This window comes from Trachypithecus francoisi, unplaced genomic scaffold (genome assembly GCF_009764315.1).
Source record: "Trachypithecus francoisi isolate TF-2019V2 unplaced genomic scaffold, Tfra_2.0 Lachesis_group10, whole genome shotgun sequence".
Taxonomy (NCBI): Eukaryota; Metazoa; Chordata; class Mammalia; order Primates; family Cercopithecidae; genus Trachypithecus; species Trachypithecus francoisi.
The window spans coordinates 42,575,713-42,590,894 of NW_022681455.1; the positions used below are offsets into that span (position 1 = coordinate 42,575,713).

Genomic DNA, 15,182 nt, shown 5'->3' on the forward strand with positions numbered 1-15,182 from the left:
GATTACATCTCATTTGTGAGACAAAACCAGCAGCCTCAGGCACTTCCCCCAGAAAGTATTCTCTATACAAACCCCTGGATAGAGGGTTCAAATGACAGCACACAGGCACTGTCAGGATGTACTGTAGAATGACAATATGATATTATTGATTAATGCTAAGATATTATTTAATATTAAATTATTGATTAAGATTCAAACACTCACCCTACTCCCTGAATGGCTTTCACCTGCCTGACAAAATCCCCTATGTCCCAAGACATCTTCTGAGAAAACAGATCCAAAATGCCCAATGCCTTTGCCCCAGGAAATGCCACCTCCTATTCAGCCACCACTCTTCACCTCATTCATCCTCGTTGTTTGTCCTTTCAGGTTTCATGGACAGCATCTGTTTACCAATAAAAACTCCACTCCATTAAATAGAAGGACACCCAGCCAATTGTGCCAGCTCAGAAGCTTGTCTCCATCAGAAATGCATTAACAACCCACACAAAAAAAGCATATGACTTGCTAGTTTGGGCAGGTCATAGGTCAGAAGATACCTGCTCTTAGAGAAATAACATATACAGCAATCGTCTGATAAACCAGCCAAAGACCAATATTACAGAGGAGTGGCACTGTGGAGGGTCCTCCAGAAAGCATGGCCAAAACAGAATATTCCTTCCACTCATCGCAGAAAGTCTGAGTGATGTGAGTTAAGATAGCAAAATATTTTAACAAACATTCCCGCTGGTCAGAAGCCAACTCCACTTTGCAACCTGAGTCCTATATTATTATTCAGGAATGACTGTTTAGTGTCAGTGATCCCCAGGGAGGTGATAAGGCTAGCAGGATGGGAAGGGCAGGGGCCCTGAATTCAGAGTCCTGAGTTCAAAGCCCAGCTCCAGCACTTGCTAGCTGTGTGCCCTTGATTAGATGATGTATGCGGACTGGATAAATGTACACAAAATATTCAATAAATACCAGCCCTCTCCTAATGTCTTCCTTCTATCTCCAACTCTACCTCCAAAGTGAAGCAGGTCTGAACATTTTGCAAAACCATTATAGGGCAAGTACCATTTAAACCCAGGAAAGAATCACCTCTGTGTTTGTGCAGTATGGTAATAAGGAATCCAGAGTGTGGCCATCACATGCCCTTGGTCCCTATTTTCCTAAGCACCTTTCCATAATTTGCCCAGTGCCAAAATTCCATTCATCCTTCAAAACTCAGATCCAATGCCATATTTGCATCTCTCAACAAAAATTAACCCCCGCTTCCACTGCTCCATTTTGCCTGTATGCTTATTACAGTGCTTACTTTGTTCTCCTTGGTATTACAGTTATATTACGGTTCTGCCCCTCCAACTCCAAAGAAAAGACTCTTCAGAAATGGGATCTTGTCTCTCTCATCCCCCAAACCTTCTGGGCCTGGCACATTGCCTTGTGCTTGGCAGATCAAGAAAGATTTTGGATGAATGGATGAATAAATGGATAGATAGATGGATGGGTGGATGGATGGACGAATGTATGGGGAAGGAATCCATTCAAGATTGTCCTGATACCATATAAAATGCATGGTCAAAGCAATTCTGTAGTGAGAGCTCATTTTAAGTAAGCCAATGAAACTACAAGAAGGTCATGCACTGCTAGGGAGACCATCCCACATGTAACACCAATACTCTGGGGAGTAGCAGAAATACTGGCCTGGAACCTACGCTGTGTAGGCCTGATCCAAGCCCTGATCCAGTGGGTACTTCAATAAATTCCCATCCCCTCTATGGGCCTCAGTTTGTTCATCTCACTTCCTGCTGCCTGGAAAACAGAGGTAGAGACTTAACCAGATGGAAGGAAGGCAGGCAGCATGGAGAGAAAATGCTACATGGTACCCAGGGTCCAGTTTTATTTTCTAAATGGTTTTGTTGTTTGGTGACTTTTAAAAAGAAAACTCTAGAGGAAGAGAAATGAAACAGAATGTACAGAATTTTTAAAAAAATAAAACAAAAATCGGAAGTAGGGCCCTCTCGTAAGTTTCTCATTAAATCAATACCGTATTCAAATTACAGTAATGAGCTAGAGCTATCATTCCCTTTACAGACAAAAACATATTAAACCTAAAATGATCAAAGAGAAAGTATAGGCCCCACCACACTAAATTCCACCCCAGAGTTCCCCTGAAAGTGAGGTCTAATCTTTCCTGACTACCAAGCGAGGGACCTGAGTTTCTTCAGGTATCTGCTTGCATGAAAGGAAGACGCACTCCTGAATGGAAGCCAATATCTGAATGCCAGCACACAACCAGGAAAGAACCCAGGCCGTGGAGTGGCCGCAGCGCTGGGGTCCCTGGTCAATGCAATCCTAGCGTAGCTTTGTATCTAAAACACTGGAGCATGCAAGTTCTTCCAGTTTTAACGCTTTAGAAAAGTCACATGCATTGCTGTTGTCTGTTCCAGGCCTAATGCTGATCTGAAGTAACCAGAACTTGACCATGGGGACGGAGGGGAAGCAGGGAGGAGAGAAGAACTCCAGTGGGTCATTGAGACTAGAACTGTGGCATTCTTAACATGTCTGGTGGTAACTGAATGCTCTGGGAACAGAGGCCAGCTTCTCTACCCTAGTTTCTGATTCCCATCCACCCTCCATGGTCAGATCCTCTGTGGTGTGGTAATGAATGCAGACAGTCACTTTTGTGGCCCACCACTAATCCATACTCTTTCTGTCCTCCAAGAGGGTCCCACAGGACCTCAAATAGATAGAATTATTGTAGTAGAGCATTCTGGTATTCCAGGAGTCAGTGTGAGGCTGTGGGAAGAACATACTCTTTGGAATCAGAATTGTGTGAGAATCCTGATTGTTACTCAATGGAACGCACCCCTGAGGAAAGCCTGCTTTCACTGGATCCAGTCATCTCCAAACAGGAGTCACAGGACCTACATCTTTTGGGTGGAGAAAAATACTCCTGGTCCCAGTCACAGACCATAACCCTAACCTCAGCCAGCTACACCCTAAACGAAGCACCACTACTACACAATGGAGAACCAAGCACAGGGGTCTCATACAGCTCCATGTGATACAACCCAAATGACAGCTGTGCAGCCCAGCACGCAAGCACATGCCAAGAAGGAGGAGTAAGGCAGCTAGCGAATAACAAATATAACTATCCTGTGGGGTGGGGTAGGGGCTGCAGTTTCACCCTGTCTCATTGTGAGGGGCTTTCCTTTGGCACTTCATTCATTCACAATTGCTTGACACTGGCTTGCTTATTGGGGGTATGCCTGGGGATGAAGCTGCAAACAAAACACAACCTTCTCCCCACCCCCCAGTCACCCACCACCACCAGGGCCTGTGCCCTTAGAAGGGCAGTAAACACTAGCTGGAGGAACAGCAGCACCCTTGTGAGACTGTGGGTTCCGGAAGCAAGGGGGCTCTACTCTAGGACAATCGCCTCCCCACAAAGCTGGGGATAGGAAGAGACGAGGATTCATGGAGAAGACACCAGCAATAAAGAAGAAGGCAGGCTTAAAGGGTGTCCTTCCATGGCAACCATTATCCTGAATGTCCCCAAAGTCCCAATGTCAAATAGTCTGTCACCACCACTTCCATAAACACTGGCTGTATCCCAGACACTTCAGAATCTAAGATAGATATTCTTGACAGGTCTTGCTCCCAAGGAAGACACAAGATTGTCTAGGAGACCCGAGTCCCAACTGGGGCCTTGGAAAGGACAGAATTCACCACCTCCTCTGCTTCACTGGCCAGAGAAAGGTGGAGGGGTGTGAAGTAAACTGCAGGGGCCCCTGGCCATCCTCCCAATGCACCAGAAAAGCACCACCCTGTCAAAGCATCTGGGGCCAATCATTCGAGAAGCCCAAGAGGAGGGCACAGGCCACAGAGGGTGGGAAGGGCAGATATTCCATGGGGGCCAGCAGCAAATACCTCTGTGGAGAGGCAGCAACCAGCCAAATGAGTACAGAGGCCAATCTGAGATACTGAATTAGTTACCATAAAAAAAACAGGCTGTCAACTACCAGTTACCCAGAAGGAATATCTCAACAACCTTCTTTTCACCAAAGGCTCCCTCCACCATCCGTGCTCTCAGAATAAAAGACTCACAACACTTCTCATCATTACAACTACCACCTTTTCAGCCCTACTATGCTGTAGGCCTACACTAGGTACTTTAAATATCTCACCAAATCCTTAAAACCACCCAGTTGAGGAAAATTGTGATTCTCCCCATTTTACAGATGAGCTAACTGAGGCTGAGAGGCCACATAACTTAACCAGCGCTCCAAGGCACAGATAAGCATACAGACATGCACAAAAAGATTTTATCCACCCCACCAGATCTGAAACTCCGTGAGACCCTCAGGCCCTGCCACAGAGCCCGCTTGTGGAGAACCTAGCTCCCAGCTTGGTGCCAGCGTGTACGGGGCACTCCACTCTCTACCCCCTGCCCGACCCCGCCCCACCTGCAAGAGGGAACGTGCTGTGCCTGAGAGTCTTGTCTTTTCAGTTCTTCACAACTGAGTTCATCCCCAAAGACTGAAATGCCCCAAGCCCTGTGTACCACTGGAGACCAAATGGAATTTCACAGATTCATTTCTTGAAAAGAAAACAATCACCTGCAGGCAGAGAGGAGCCAACTACATTTCTACTTAAGGAAAAAGGTCTCCGGCTTTGAAGCATTCCTCTCAGTGGCCGATAATGAAGAAATAGGGTGGGTCCTTTTATTAAAAATTAATATTTTACATAAAAACAAAACAGACACAACATAAACCTCCAGTCTAGAAGCAAGTAAACACCAATTTGCACAGACTTGTTTAGTTGGCTCCAAAATGTGCCTTCCACTGTTTGGAGACCTAAATGAACTTCCAGTAGTAAATTTAGGAATGAAGAAGTTAAGATGGCTATGGACCCTCACCCAAGACCTCGATACTACTTGGAACCACAAAAAGGATTTTCTATGTCTTTTTAGACCCCTGAGGCTGGGTTGCCTGTATTGCAGAGAGGGCCCTGTCAGTCCCAACTGGCATGCATCTGCCGGGCATCTGAAAGCTTTACAGTAAATGGTGACTCATCTACTGCAGCCACCATACGTACTGCTAATGTAATAAGCTGAAGTTTGTTCCATCCACATGAAAGAGAAACACTGGGTGCAGGGCTGTGAGTCTGACTCAAACTGAGACCCCTGTTCACCGCTACTCGTCAGCATCTAGCTGCAATTCAAACTGTAATTACCCAGCTCTTCGGGACTAAAGGCAGGGGGAAGGGGGTTTTCTAAGGAAGGGTCACATCCATAAACACAGACCTCACTTCTTATAAGTCATTTCTTTTGTTATTGTTGTTTATTTGGTTATTACCAAATGTCTACCCTTCTGAATTCTTATAAAGTCATTTCTTATCAAGCTAAGTCTCCCCATGTGGTCACTGATTCAACAAATATTAATGGAGTACCTACTATATCAGACACTACGCTAAGTGCCAGATACACAAAGGTGTGCAAAACAAGCTAGAATGCTGCCTCATAGAGATTCTAAGTCCGGACTAGCTGCTTTACGTACCTTTTCTCATTGAATAGATCCATCTTACAGATGGGAAAACTGAGGCTAGGAGAGGTCAGGGAAGTCACCCAGGGTCACACATTAATTAAGTGGAGAGCCTGGACTCACACCCACTTCTGTGGCACCCTGAAGCTGAGGCTCTCGGCCACCAAGTTACTGACAAAGAGAGAGGAGCAAAGTCCAGTCCCTGTTCTGAGGAAGCTGGAGCCTAGTTAGGACAGGGACAATGAAGAAAATATTGGGGTGAAAACAAGAAAGTACTGGGGTGCTCGCAGAGAGGGAGAGGCTCACGAGACAGAGACAGCAAACCTCAGCTGGGGTAGGATTCCGGATATCTTCCCCAAAAGAGGCCATGAAAGTGGCAGGGAAACAAGGTCCAGAAAAGCAGGTAAAAATGAGGCTGGTGCTAGGCTGTCTCCCAAAAATTCATGGCCACCTGAAACCTTAGAATGTGATTTTATTTGGAAATAGGGTCTTTGCAGACATAATTAGTTAAGATGAGGTTATACTCATCTTAAGCTCACCTAATCCAATGACTGGTGCCCTTATTTATAAAAAGAGAAAATAGCGATACACGCACGCACACACACTCACTCATGGAGAATGCCATGTGACAATGGAGACAGGGATTGCAGTGATGTTGCCACAAGCCAAGAAACACCCAGAATCGCCAGCAGCCACCAGGAGCCAGGAGAGAGGCACGGAGCAGTTTCTCCCTCAGAGCCCCTGGATGGAACCGACCTTGCCAACACCTTGATTTCAAACTTCCAGAACCGCAACAGCAGACATTTCTGTTGCTTTGAGTCATCCAGTCTGTAGTACTTTGTTTCAGCAGCCCTAGAAACCTAAGACAAGACAAGCTCCAGGCAGGCTATGCACACTGTGTGAAGGAGTCTGCACTCCACCCTGCAGGTGTGGGGCAGATTATAAGCAGCAGAATGAGATACATCCCAGGGCGCATTTTGTAACTGGAGCTTATATCCTTCAAATCTATGGCCTCCAGTTGGAGAACAGTTAGTGTCCTCCAGGGCTCCATTGTCCACTGTCCATGCCTTCCCTGCCCACATTCTTCTTGCTGGGCTCATCCGCACTGACAGATTTGAAATTCCATGAGACCTCCCAGGCCCTGCCACAGAGCCCGCTTGCAGCGAACCTAGCTCCCAACTTAGCACCAGGCATGTATGGGACACTCCGTGAGTGCCTCTCCAGCCACTCACCACTCTGTGCGACCCCACCCCACCTGCAAGAGGGAACATGTTGTGCTTGGGAGTTTTGAGTACTAGACGCAAGGACTAGAATCTGTCTGCAGATGGTGCCCGACTCCAGCCAGGACATTCTTCTGAGCAGATGCCTCTAAGCTGTAGTTCTCATGGGTTTCTCAAGCTCAACATGTCAAAAGGTAATCTCAGCTCAACATCTTTCACCTTACATCTCTTGGGTTCCTCCTCATCTTTGTCAGTGGTACCACCAAGCATCCAGTAACATGCTAAAAGCTGGGGGTCAGCGTAGACTCCCCTGCACACCTCCACATCCAGGGAACTACAAAATTCTCTCTCCATTCTAGTCCCCCTTTTCCATTCCATAGTACAATTCTCATCATTTCCTCTCTGGATTCTTGCTGTGGCCACATGATGCATTTTCATTCCTCTAAGACTCCCCCTTTTCTCCCCTACCCCCACCCCAATCCAGTCATCTTGATTGCGAAGCCAATGCTGACTCCAAGAAGCACAGCTTTCAGAAAAGCTACCTCCAGCCCCAGTGCACCCAGCCTGAGGGCCTCTGGTGATTCACAGGCCTTAACCCTGTCAGCAGCCCCACCCAACCTCATTTCCTTATCCTCTCACCCCGGCAGGATACACTCCTCCTACCTCTTGATCCTACCCTCTAACTGCTCTGTGTGCTTTGATTCCTGCTTCCTATCAGAGCTAAGCACAAGTGCAGAATCTAAGGCCCTAAGGAGCTAATACCTTAGGGCTGCTGCTTTCTCTTACTAGGAAACTCTCGCTTTGGGTTTTCTTTGTATTTATCCAAAGTGGAGAACAGTTCTCATTTGCAGGACTAAGAGAATTCCTCTTGCCCAAGGGTGGGACAGGAAGATTGGAGGGTCACTAAAAGTTTTATATATTTAGTCAAAGCTAATATACCCACCCCCCAGGCCACAGTCAGCAGATAGGTCAGTTTCTCAGGGGGCTGGATAGTGCTCCAAGTTGCAGACCAATGTAACAGCAACCACCACTTAACAGCTGTGCTCCAAAACGTTGGATATTATTTAATCTTCGTGGTAACCCTACCAAACTAGGTGCTGTTATCACTGCCACTTTATAGACAGAAAAGTGAGGCATTAAGGGTTAAGTACTCTGACTCAAAGTCTTACAATTGGGAAGGGAAAAGGCAGCAATTAAGAACCATCCCAGCTGTGTTCCAGTGAGGTCACTTACAAGGAAGGGGGGGAATTTGGTTCACACAGCCTTAAGATGTGAGGCCCCAGCACACAGGGTTATACTGATGTGTGCTCAGGGATGGAGACAGAACTTGAATCTCCTCCTGTAGGACTCTCCAGGCCTCCATTTCCTTATCTGAAAAACAAGAATGATTAGCCCCACCCACAAGAGTTATTGGGAGGATTTAAATGGGATGATGTATGTTAAATTACAGAGCAAAATGCCTGGCACACAGAAGGTGTGTAGTAAAGGTAAGCGGTTTCAAATTGAAAATAGACGGGTCCTGCGTGGTGGCTCACACCTGTAATTCCAGCACTTTGGGTGGCCGAGGTGGGCAGATCACCTGAGGTCAGGAGTTCAAGACCAGCCTGGGCAACATGATGAAACCCTGTCTCTCAAACAAATACAAAAATTAGCCAGGCGTGGTGGTGCACACCTGTAGTCCCAGCTACTAGGGAGGTAGAGGTGGGAGGACTGCTTGAGCCTGGGAGGCGGAAGTTGCAGTGAGCTGAGATCACACCATTGCATTCCAGCCTGGGCGATACAGCCAGACCTTGTCTCAAAAAAAAAAAAAAAAAAAAAGGAAGGGACAGAATAAGATCAAGACAGAGAGAAGCAGGCAGAGGGGGAAGCAGTGCCCTGCCCCTGTGGGGTACAGGGAAAGTGTTACGGACCCAGCATGCAACAAAGCCCATGACACAGAAGCACCGTCATTTCCAAGGGGCATGAATCCCTTGTGATCACAAAAATAACAAGAGCAACAGCTAGTGTGTATAGAAGACTTGGAAAGCTCCAAGCAGTTTCCAGATACAACTCAGTTAGTCCTCCCCATATCCCTAGGAGGTAAGTTAGTCATCCTCATTTTACAGAGGGAGAAACTGAGGCTCAGAAAAGTTGGCTGACTTGGTCACAGTTATGGAGGCTGGCAGCTGTAAAGCTGGGACCTGGCCCCAGATGACTAACTCCAGGTCCCACATCCTATCAACTGCTTCCCGAAAATCAGGCAGGCCCCCTTCCTGGTTCCTGACCTGCCTCTTCCCTCTTCATCTCAGAATCTTGCCCTTCACCCTCTTCTCTTCTGCCCTTCTCCTCACTCCACAGAAGATGAACTCTGGCCAGTGCCCATGACTCCTCTTGTTGAAAAGGCATTGGTACAGAGGAAGGATCACAGGCAGAGCAGGCAGAGGCCTCTGTCCTGGACCCAAGTCAGTCCAGAAAGGAGCTCACACCCAAGTCCCAGCACACTCCAGTTCCCTCAGCTCACAGGTTGCAATCAGGCACCAATGAGGTAACAGACCTGGGTATGTCCAATATATCCTAGACGACTGTTCAAATCTACCTAATGTCTTCTGGAACCTTCCTCAACAAATGCCGCCTCTCTCAGGCATCCCCCATACTGCATCTTGCCCAGTCACTAGCCCCTTGCCCTGAGTGGCCCCAATGTCCCTTGTCTTAAAAACAGCACCCCTGGCCTTGCTGCCTTCTCATGACACTTACCTCCCATACACCCCACTCCTCGGCCTCTGCAGGGATTTGTGTAACCACTCCCTCTGGATGTACAAGCTCCCCAAAGGCAGGGACAATAATCCACATCCCCTATGGGATCCTGTATTGTGTCTGTTTTGGCATGCATCCAGGGGAAACCTTGAGAAATAGTAAATGAAAAGCACAAAGAACATTTAAGCATGACATCTTAGGTCATTCTCACAACCAACCAGGGAGACACAGAGGTTACTCCCATTTCAACATGAGGAAACTGGGGCTTGGACTAAGAAACTCAAGGTCATCTTGCTCCCAAGTAAAGGAGCTCAATACTATAATTCATTAGTTATGCCCCAAAGTGTCCTAAACACACCAGATAAGTGGCTGGCCTCCTTTCCTTTCTGCTTTTTCCACAAACCAGGCTTACAAAAAGTTTCAACTGCATGGTAAATCTAAGTCTGCTCAACAAAATGTTCTCTTTAAGTCTCTGTCTTCTCCTCTTAGGCCACATCTCCAGATCTAAAATGGAAAGAGCACATATTCATTTGCTGGGGGTTGCATTCTCTTTTCACTGTTATTCGCAATGACTCTGTTGGCTGCCCTGTTTGGGGCTGTGTTTGTCTGCCTGCCCATCTCTGTTGTCACGTTAGCCCTGGATCTGCCCCCAAACTACAGACATTCTGCAGAGATGGGACAAAACAAGGGAGAGTGGACAAGGGGCTCCAGGACTCCGTAAAACCAGCTCAACAAAGAGAGTGCTTGCTCAGAAGCCAAAAACTCCTGTGATCTAATTTGTGGGTGTCACCATTACCTCCTCTCAGGGTGGAGACTGGGAGCTTGAGAAGAGAGATGTGACTTGTCCAAAACCACATGGCAACATAGTGACTCAAATCCAGCTCCATGTGGATGACTTCCCAGTGCTGTCTCTCCACCGCAACACATTTCCTCTTTTTACTACCAGAGGCTCCCCCCTCCTTTCTTCTTTTAAAAACCAGCATTCCATGACATACTAAGAATTTGACGAGAAAAAAATCTAATCAAAAGTACATCAAATAAGCCCTACACCTGTCCAGATTCTTATGGACGTGTGTGCACAGATATTTACCAGGTCATCATCAGCACAGGTGAGCAATTCCATATTCTTCTCCCACTTAACCTTGCTCTGTCTATCTCATATCAAGTGTTTAAGTTCTCCACTGTATTGTTTTCACAGCATTTGCCTAACTATTCCCTAATTACCTGCATTTGGATTATTTCCGGGTTTTTTTTTTTTTTGCCATCTTTAGATAAGTGGCTTTCCTTCCTCTTGGGATTATTTCTATGGGACTTATTCCTAAAGTAAAAACGTTGGTAAAAAGGTAGGAACAGGACCACGGCTCCTGTGGCCCATTTGTCCAGCGTCACAATGCTCTCCAGAAAACCAGCTCCACATGCAGCAACGTTAGTGGTACTCTGTTTTCCTTCTCACAGGCCTCAAGAGTGGGTTTTATAAATGTCATCTATTTCTGGCTAACATGATAAGCAAATGAAGTACCACCTCAGAGCCGGCTTCACCTACATTTCTTTTGTGTTGAGATAGCTAAACACTTTGGCTGGGTGTGGTCTCTCATGCCTGTAATTCCAGCACCTTGGGAGGCCAAGGCAGGAGGATCACTTGCGTCCAGGAGTTCAAGACCAGCCTGGGCAACACATCAAGACCCCTATCTCTGCAAAAGTCAAAAATTATCCAGGCACCATGGTAAGTTCCAGCTACTTGGGAGGCTGAAGCCAGAGGATTGCTTGAGCCCAGGAGGTCGAGGCTGCAGTAAGCCATGATTACACCACTGCACTCCAGCCTGGGTGACAGAGCAAGACACTGTCTCAAAAATAAATAAACAAATAAATAAAAATAAAAGAAAGTGAAACACCTTTGTATCTCTCTGTTTATGATCCAGGCTTCATACAAAATGATGTGTTCCTATGCCTGGGTTTTTCACTAATATAGTCTAAGTATTTGCTTAAAGATCTTCATCAGTTCTGTGCTTAACTTGATAACATGTCTTATCCATTGGTTTATTACAACTGTTTCCCTCTTCCATTAACTTTGCCATATATATATATATATATATATTTTTTTTTTTTTTTTTTGGAGAGAGAGAGTCTCACTCTGTTGCCCAGGCTGGAGTGCAGTGGTGCGATCTTGGCTCACTGCAACCTCTGCTCCCCAGGTTCAAGCGATTTTCCTGCCTCAGCCTCCCAAGTAGCTGGGATTTATAGATGCGTGCCACCACGCCTGACTAACTTTGTATTTTTAGTAGAGATGGGGTTTTGCCATGTTGGCCAGGCTGATCTCCAACTCCTGATTTCAGGTGATCCACCCACCTTGGCCTCCCAAAGTTCTGGGATTACAGGCATGAGCCACCGCACCCTGACATCCTTTAACATGATTTTATTATTTTTATCTTATAGATTTTATTCCATTATAGTTGAACACATCTCATTCCATTAATGATCATTTTTGTGGAATTTTCAAACACATTTGATCTCGAGGATAAAAATACCATCTGCTTCCTCTGAGTTTTAAGAGTCTGTAAAACTAACTTTTTAATACATCTAAAATATATAACATATGATGTGAGATATAAATCTGAGTTCATTTTCTCCACATTGTTATCTAGTTTTTCCCAAGGGCCATTTACTGTAAAATTATTTCTTTCACTATTGTTTGCCTCTCCAAATTTGTCATATATAAATGTCTTCCAGGCCAGGCGTGGTGGTTCATGCCTGTAATCCCAACAATTCGGGAGGCTGAAGCAAGAAGATCACTTGAGCCCAGGAGTTCAAGACCATCCCAGACAATATGACAAAACAAAATGACAAAACCCTGTCTCTACAAAAAAAATACAAAAAATTAGCTGGGCATGGTGGTGCACGCCTGTAGTCCCAGCTACTCAAGAGGCTGAGGTGGGAAGATTGCCTGAGCCCAGGAAGTTGAGGCCACAGTGAGCCATGATCACGCCACTGCACTCCAGCCTGGGTGCAGTGAGACCCAGTCTCAAAATAAATAAATAAATGTCTTCCATTCATTTAGATCTGTTTATTGTACTGATCTTCCATTTTCCTGCTTTATCCTACTATTGTACTATTTTAATAACTACTGCTTGCCTGCCTTGTTTGCTTAGAGAAATCCTGCTCCTAAAAGATATTCAAAACATCCTTTGCTATGCATGTCCACCAATTTTTCCTGACTATTATTATAGTTATCATGTTTCTGCATTATGAAGTATTTCACTGGAATTTTAACTGCCAAAAGGGCATGAAATCTAGGCATAAACTTTGGAATGCTGACCCTTTAATGCTTTAATTTCTGATCAGAAGCAGCCATGTAGGATTTTGTAATTTTCTTTGAATAGAAATTGTGTCATTTGCAAACAGCGGTATTTTTATCTCTTCCTTCCCTATACCAATCCCTCTAGTTTCTCTTTGTTCCTATATTGTTATGACAAGCATCTGTTAAACTATGTTAAATAAGAGTAGAGATAAGGGGCATTTTGGTTTAGTTCCTGTTTTTTAGGGCACACTTCTAGTATTTCCCCACTCTGTATCTGCAGCGCCTGTGTAAGGATTGCTACATGGTTATACACAAGCAGGCTCTTTATCCTGCATAGGGATAAATCCCCCAACACACCTATTTTTTACTCTTCTGATGCTTTATAATGCATATGTAATTATTTCCAGTATTTTTCTACATCCACTGAGACCAAATTCATTCATCCATCAAATATTTGTTGACTGATTATATGTTAGGCACTGTGCTAAATAATAGGTATTCTGATTTTTATGATTTCTTTCTATTAATATTGGTCTCTCTGTGTTGAATCAGACTTACCTTCCTGAGATGAGCCTTGCTTGGTAATTTTTCAAGACTCATTTTTTGAGACAGGGTCTCACTCTCTCACCCAAGCTGGAGTGCTGTGGCACGATCAGGGCTCACAGAGTCTCAGCCTCCAGGGCTCAAGCAATCCTCCCACCATGCAATCCCTCCCAAGTAGCTGGGATCACAGGTATGCACCACAGTGCCTGGCTAATTTTTTTGTTTTAACTTTCTGTAGAGATGGGGTCTCACTATGTTGCCCAGGCTGGTCTAGAACTCCTGGGCTCAAGCAATCCTCCCCTGTCAGGTTTCCAAAGTGCTGGGATTATGGGCGTGAGCCACTGCACCCAATCTCAAGACTCCTTTTTTAAAAGAGCCCATTCAGTGATCATAAAATTCATCTGGAAAAATTAATAAAGAATACTGAGATATCAACCTCCAAAATCCAAATCAAACATCACCTCCTGTGTGAAGCCTTCCCACACCTCACCTTTATTTTTTTACCCTTGCCTTTCTGAAGTAGAGTTGGAGGCTCCACAGTCCCCCCTCCCTCCATCACCACATTCATTTATCACAGGGACTATAATGCAATCAATCAATGGCCACGTGTCTGATTCCCCTCAAGACTCAGTGCCCTGAAGACAGAGACATGGTATATCACCAGGGCTAACTACTGTGGCTACTGGATGGTAGATGTGCAATAGACATTTCCTAGTTAGGTCATTCACCTATTTATTTATTCCACTGATGACTTCTGCAGCTGTGTGTTTACATGAAATTGATCTGTAATTTCCTTCTTGGGATGAGCAGGGAATGGACAAGTCCACTCAGTTCCAAGCACACACAGAGAAGTTGTGGTCCAGTGGGCAGGCCTCCTGTCTGGAGAGATGCTGGCAATCTCCAGCTGGCTGGGCTCACAGGGGCTGTGGAGAAGGGGACAGCCTAGAATAAAATTATGAATAGTCCCAACAAGTGGGCAAAGCTCTATGATGGGGCAAAGCTCCAGTTGCCTTTGCAACTCAGGCATCAGGACGTCTACTGAAGGTTACTAAGGTTCCATCCATCCGGCTGGACTGGGCAAGACTCCAACCCCTAGGACTAGTGATGCTGGCTACTAGTTATCAATAAACACTGTGTTAACACTAGTTATCAAAAACCAGTTCTATGACCACCCTGTCAGGTATATATCTATGAGACTCCTGTCTTATACATAAAGAAACTGAGGCCCGGGAGGGTTAAGCAATTTACCCAGAGTTACACAGCCAGTAAGGAGATGAGCTGGAATTCAAACCCATGTCTCCCCACCACACCTGGTTATCACTAACAAATGGACAGGACAGGGTCTCGGTTCCAATTTGGGACCTGGATATCAGGCACATTAGCAGAACAGGAACTAACACAGAAGCCTCTTAGAAGAACTGAGACTCAGAGAAGGAAACGGGACACAGTAACGAGGCAGGAGGCCCTGCGGTGTCAAAGCCAGAATAGTGTCTGAGCCCAGAATCCTAACCAGAAGGGATCTGAGTCTCCATTTCCTCAGACCAGACATGACTATAAGAGCTGAGGGCAGGGCTTGGCTGAAGGAAGTAACCCATGGAGCTGCCCTTACCAAAGATGAGGCAGGCAAGGTCTGGATGGGTGTACACCACTCAGCCCAACAGACCCCACAGAGAACCAACGTGTAGTCACACAGGCTTCCCACTACAACATCAGCTGCACTCAGAATGGGAGGGAGGCTGTGGAACATGAAGAATCTGACTTTGAATAAATGTCTGAAAATCTTGGCCTTTGGTTTCCATATCTGTAAATAAACAGGGCTGGACCAGATGACTTCTGCAGACACTATGGATTCTGTTTCTCATTTGGGGA

At 45.7% G+C, this 15,182-nt stretch overlaps 1 protein-coding gene across 12 annotated transcripts in view; it reads right to left on the reverse strand.

Annotated features, from left to right (window-relative positions):
• The window catches only part of TRERF1 (transcriptional regulating factor 1), a 229,242-nt gene that overhangs the window by 172,361 nt on the left and 41,699 nt on the right, over window positions 1-15,182 (reverse strand). The window lies entirely within an intron of this gene.